Source organism: Sorghum bicolor, chromosome 1 (assembly GCF_000003195.3).
Source record: "Sorghum bicolor cultivar BTx623 chromosome 1, Sorghum_bicolor_NCBIv3, whole genome shotgun sequence".
In the NCBI taxonomy this organism is placed as follows: domain Eukaryota; kingdom Viridiplantae; phylum Streptophyta; class Magnoliopsida; order Poales; family Poaceae; genus Sorghum; species Sorghum bicolor.
In genome coordinates, this window is record NC_012870.2 from 48,563,968 (window position 1) to 48,569,967 (window position 6,000).

Genomic DNA, 6,000 nt, shown 5'->3' on the forward strand with positions numbered 1-6,000 from the left:
GATGAATTAACAACTCGTGCTAATTTTATAATAAAAAATCTAAAACTTATCTCAGTACTGATTTTTTATCTAAAGTTTATTTATACATCATGTACTACCTATTCTTTATATTTATTTTTCAGGGGTTTGGCCCAGTCGACAAGCTACGCTCGGGGACTCGTCGACTATTCCCTACGCTGTGCCCGGGGACTGCTCCGACCACCGAGCACGTTTACGTTCCCAACCACGCTCGGGGACTTGTCGACTACTCTCTATGCTGTGCTCGAAGACTGTGCCGACCACCGAGCACGTTTACGTTCCCAACCACGCTCGGGGACTTGTCGACTACTCTCTATGCTGTGCTCGAAGACTGTGCCGACCACCGAGCACGTTTACGTTCCCAACCACGCTCGGGGACTTGTCCACCGGTCCCTACGCCGTGCTCGGGGACTGTGCCGACCACCGAACACTATACGCTCGGGGACTGGTCGACCAGCTCACCAATTTAAGAACTTGGGGACTGCACCGACCACCGAGCACTATACGCTCGGGGACTGGTCGACCAGCCCACCAATTTGAGAATTCGAGGACTGTACCGACCACCGAGCGTTATATGCTCGGAGACTGGTCGATTAGTCTATTCAATTGCATACGAGCATGATATGCTCGGGGACTGGTAAATTCAATTTTTTAGACCTTGCTACAAGGCTCATACTTCGCCTTCCAGCAAGCTCGGGGACTACATCGGTACGATGCATCTGGCGATGCATCTCAGTTTCAGAATTTCTTTGAGGACTTTTCTTTTGACCCTGGCACCACGTGCCTACGTCACCTACTACCAGGCTCGGGGACTAAGTGGGCACACTTCACCTTGCGGTGAATGTGCTTGCTTTTTGAAAGACTATACTTTTCAGAAAAGTAAAGTGGGCACACTTCACCAGGAAAGAAATCTTTTTTAATTTGGAGCACCATGCATTCTTCGAACAACCTGCTTCTTGGATGTCAATGTTGATCAACTGTCTTTTGAGTTGGTCAAAATACCGTTGCAACTGTTTGGGCGACTTTCCTGTTTATTGAAGACGTCAAGCCTCGCTGATCGAAGAAGCTCAAGACGGCGTGTTACATCACAATACATGGTGCTCGGGGACTAGCTGTGGGGGTATAAACCCCTATACCCTCATGGGCCTATATGGGCCGCATCATCAGAGGTGGCTCGGCCCACAAGATGAAGACGTGCGGCGCACGACTGGTCGGCGTGCACCGCAAGGCTACAAGATTTTGTACCAAATAGGATACTTTGCTTGTAACTCTGTCCCTTCAGGATATATAAGGAGGGGCAGGGGTCCCCTAGAGGACAGATCATATCACATACGATTCTCTCAACACAAATCAATACAACCAGACGCAGGACGTAGGTATTACGCCAACTTGGCGGCCGAACCTGGATAAAAAGCTTGTCCGTGTCTTGCGTCACCATCGAGTTCGTAGTTTGCGCACCGTCTACCGATAAACTACTACCGTGGGTATACCCCAAGGTAGACTGCCGACCAGCTTTCGTCGACAGAAGCAGAGCAGAAAGTCCGTGTTATCCAGCAACACTTGGAAGCTGCTCAAGCCCGTCAGAAAAGTTATGCTGACAAGAGAAGGAAGCCGATTGAGTTTTCAGTCGGTGACCATGTGTACATCAAGGTGTCTCCGATGAAGGGTGTACAAAGGTTCGGAGTCAAGCGAAAGCTTGCACCTCGCTATGTGGGACCTTATCGGATTCTCGAAAAGAAAGGGAATGTGGCATACAAAGTTCAACTCCCAGTTGCGCTTCGAGCTATCTTCCCCGTTTTCCACGTATCACAATTGAAGAAGTGCCTTCGTGTACCGGAGGAACGAGTGGAAATTCGAGATATCAAGTTGAAGTCAGACTTGGTGTATGAGGAGAAACCCGTAGCGATTCTTGATCGCAAGGAACGGGAGACGCGTAATCGGGTGGTTAAGCTCTACAAAGTGTTGTGGAGTAACCACGGGGAAGAAGATGCCACTTGGGAGACGGAGGATTATTTAAAAGAAGTTTACAAAACCTTCTTCAAAAATCAGTAAGCTTTCAAATCTCGGGACGAGATTTTTGTAAGGGGGGAGGGCTGTAACACCCCAATGTTATGGTTGCATCAAACATGTGCATAGCATGAGCATCATCATTTATTCAAAGCATCCATGATCATCATCTATCTTGGGACATGGCATCCTTTGCAAAAATGTGTTTTAAATGGCTTAGATAGGCCTCCTATGCTTATGTTTGAGTGAACAATGCTTGTGTTTGTGCTTAATGCCTTGGTAAATAGCTTATCTATGCTTAACTTATTCTTGGGAGCAATGTTCATGTTGATCACTTCTCTAAAATAATCACTTAAGTCTTACTTATGCAAATAGGCCCTAGAAACCTCTTTTGCTTAGGCTTTTAAAAAGTGTTTCATAAAATGTTTGCATGTCAAAACTTCCTACAGCAAAGTTGTAGCAAATTTTATAAGGAACAAAAGTTGTTTTATGGCCATCTCATGAAAATGATCACAAATAGCTCAAAAGTGGCCCACAAGGCAGTTTTGGGGCTGTTTTCCACACTTGGAAAATTTTCTAAGTCCCCGGGTGGTTTGCAGTTTGCGTGATCGATTTTGGGAACTCTATATCTTTCAATCCAGGCCGATCTAGTCTTTGCTCTAGTTGACAAAGTTGTAGATCTCGTCTAGTACTCCAAGTTTGTCAACTACGCCATCTCCTAATTCGCTCTGGTTTGGGAGATAATCACCGGTGAAGTCGCTCTGTCAGTCAGTCGATGCACTGTCTGAATCGACTTGGACCTCGTCGACGTGGCCGACCGCCGGCAGCGCTCCGTCGCCATTTGGCGCCCGTACGCCGTTCCTGGCCCCGCCTGTCAGCCCTCGTCGCGTGCATGACCACCACGGCGACGTCCCGAGCGCGTGGACGCGTCCATTTCGCTCTGCCTCGCCCTCTCTCGCCTGAACCTCGCCCGCAGCGAGCTCTCCGCCGCGAGCTCACTCCGGCGAGCTCGTGTGCGCTCCTCTCTGCGTTTCCGTCCACCAAACTCCACCCAAAGCTCCGCCGTGAGCCGCTCTCCAAGCTCCACCCTCTAACTCGCCGAGAAACCCACCGGTGAGCCGACATTTCTTTCTTCCCCCAAATCGGTCCGCCGTGACCCTCTTCTCCGACGAACTCAATGCCGAGCGTTGTGAGGCTTCTCACCGTCTTTGGTTAGGTCCTAGAGGTAGCTTAGGTCCTTAGCGAGCTTTTGCGCCACCTGGTGGACGCTCTACCGGGTTCTCCGTCGCCGGACACGGTGCGCAGCGCCGCCGTGCTTCCGCCGGAGTTGGGTGCTCCCGTGGCCAGCGCTTTCCACGGGGATCCAGGCCAAGCCGTGTACCTAGGAAGCTTCGCCCTAGTCTGCTGGTGCTGTAGAGGGCTTTAGGTCACGCTCTACCGGCCTGAGGGCTCCGGCGTAACGCCGAGCACCTCCGCCGAGCCGCCATTGCCGACGGTGAGTCCCTTCCGGTGGCTCCGCCGTGGCAAAAGTGGGGTCAATCGAGTCGTTAGGGTGTGGGGATCACGTTGATGCCCTGGGTTTGGCCGGAGACCTCGCCGTCGCGGAGAAATCGCCGGCGAAGATCACCTCGGCCGCGAGGAAGAAGAGCCTGACGGGTGGGACCCCCTGTCAGCGACTCTCTCTTTCCCTCCTTTTCTTTTATTCAAAATCCTGATTTTTGGCTTTCTTGCAAAAATCATATCTCCTGTTTCTGAGATCCAAAAATTGTGAAACAAATTTTGTGTTGTTTCTTGAGATGGCTAGTATTTAACAAAAATATAAAATGAATCATGTTTTCTGAGAAATTATTTATTAAGGATTTAATCTTGTTATTCATGGATAAATGCATATCTCTGGTTTTACTGATTAGTTTGCTCTGAAATTTTTATAGTGGTCTTTGCATGGCATTAGAGTGCTCTGATAATTATTTCATGATTTTTGGAGCACTGCAGTTGTGATATGTAATTTGTGTTTGAAATATGGCTTGTTTCTTTAATTAAATCATATAAAATAATTGGTGCTTATGCTGGTGTTCTACTTTGGTAGTAAACTTGTTTATGGTATTCCTAAGATGCAAATAATCTGAAATCTGTTGTTTGACACCATATGAGTCATGTTTATGAATTTATGAAATAAATGCCTTGATACATGTTAAATGCATATCTTTAAATTGGCATGTGCAATGGTCCTGAAATTTTTATGGTGTTGATCTGATGTTATACTTGTGCCTCTGTAATTTTTGTAGATTTTTCTGAGCACTTTAACTAATATCTTGTAAATATGCCTTACCTAAAATTAATTAATAAATGCCTTGTTAAGTAATTGTTTTGGGGTTTTCAACTGATGATCTGGTGACCTTGTAATATGTTTGTGCCCATGAGTCTTATGGTTGGCTTAGTTTGTGTTTTGATCATGTCATTAAATAATTAACTATAGGGTTAAATGCTGTCTGGACAGCAAGTGAATAATTTAACTTTGCTTAATGATAATTTGACTTTCTGTGAAACTTGTATAAAACAAAGTTGTTCTAAACTTGTTGAACTAACTGTGGTTCAAATTTGAGGTCATTTGGCCAAGTAGTTTAAAAGTTACAGCTGTTCCAAGTTAGGTTCCAGAAATAGGGGTTCTCTGTTTTTTCTGGGACAGAACCTGGAACTTTGTTAAAATGACTAGTTTAATGTTTGAATCTTGCTGTCATGTTTAAAGATGAGTTGTAGATAATTTCCTAAGCTTTCCAGAATGTCCTTACTCATGTTTGTTGGACCTGTCTATCTATACTTATGATTTATTTACTGAGCATACTTGTTTTATGTTGCTTGCTGCTTTAGTGCCATGATAGGTTTTGGGTTATGTTAACTTGTTTATTCTTGTGAGTTAGTATAACTCTTGTTCCGTAAATGAGTTTCCAGTGAGTTGCTTGTGCTATTAAGCATTTATCTGTAGCATGTGCACTTTCTCATTCATCGAGCATGCAATAGGTGCACCGGACGTGGCAGTTTCCTTCGAGCTCCAAGCGAACCCCGAAGGCCAGGAAGGCAGCCAGGAGGTGGAGGTCCAGCAAGTCGGACTCGAGGAGCCCGAAGAAGAAGTTGAGTTCCCAAGTCACGAGCCGGCATCGTTCGTGAAAGGCAAGCCCCGGAGCATTTTAAGCCTCCTCTATTTTCGAAAGTTTACTAAATACGTTATATCTATTGATGCATTACGTATAGGAGTTGTGATGAAACTGTTGCTGCATTCTACTCTATCCTTGTCCAGATAACTTACCCTCCCTGGTTGTAGAGTTAGGTTCGAGTAGCAGCTTAGCTATGCTTTAATCGGTAGAAGTCGGGTGATATCCTGTCATCCGCGCGATATAGGGTTGTGTCGGGTCGCGATGGTCTATATGTGCTATCGTGGATGGAACCTGGTTAATTTGACTTAAGCCGGGCGGAGTTTTGCAAGTGTGTAGTAACTCCGTCTGTGGCAGCTAAGGACCGATCGTTGTACGTCCTCTTGTCATGTTGAACGCATGCCTGACACTTAGTTGGCCGGATAACTCGTTCCGACCGCGAAGCCGAGTAGTATGACTCAGGCCGGAAGACCGGCAAGTATAAAGTGCGCACTACCGGAGGAAGTGCGGTGTGCGGGGGACCATTGGCGTAAGTCCAAAGGCAGGTGAGTTAAAATTCCTGACCTCCCTGGCAGAGTGGTAGCCCTGGGAGTGCGGCGCTGATCGGAGCCGCGATTTCTGAGTCGTACCAAAGGTGACCCTTTGGCTCTCCGGCAGGGGATGCTTGGGTGAGTGCTAGGAATAAACCTCCAGCTGGATAGGAATTCGATTCGAATCGCCGTCTCTCCCGGTTAGTGAGAACTTGACAGAGCAGCGGCAAACGTAGCATTCACTAATGAACTTGGTTCATGATAATGCTGATAGCAAGAAGAATATATGATGAAAA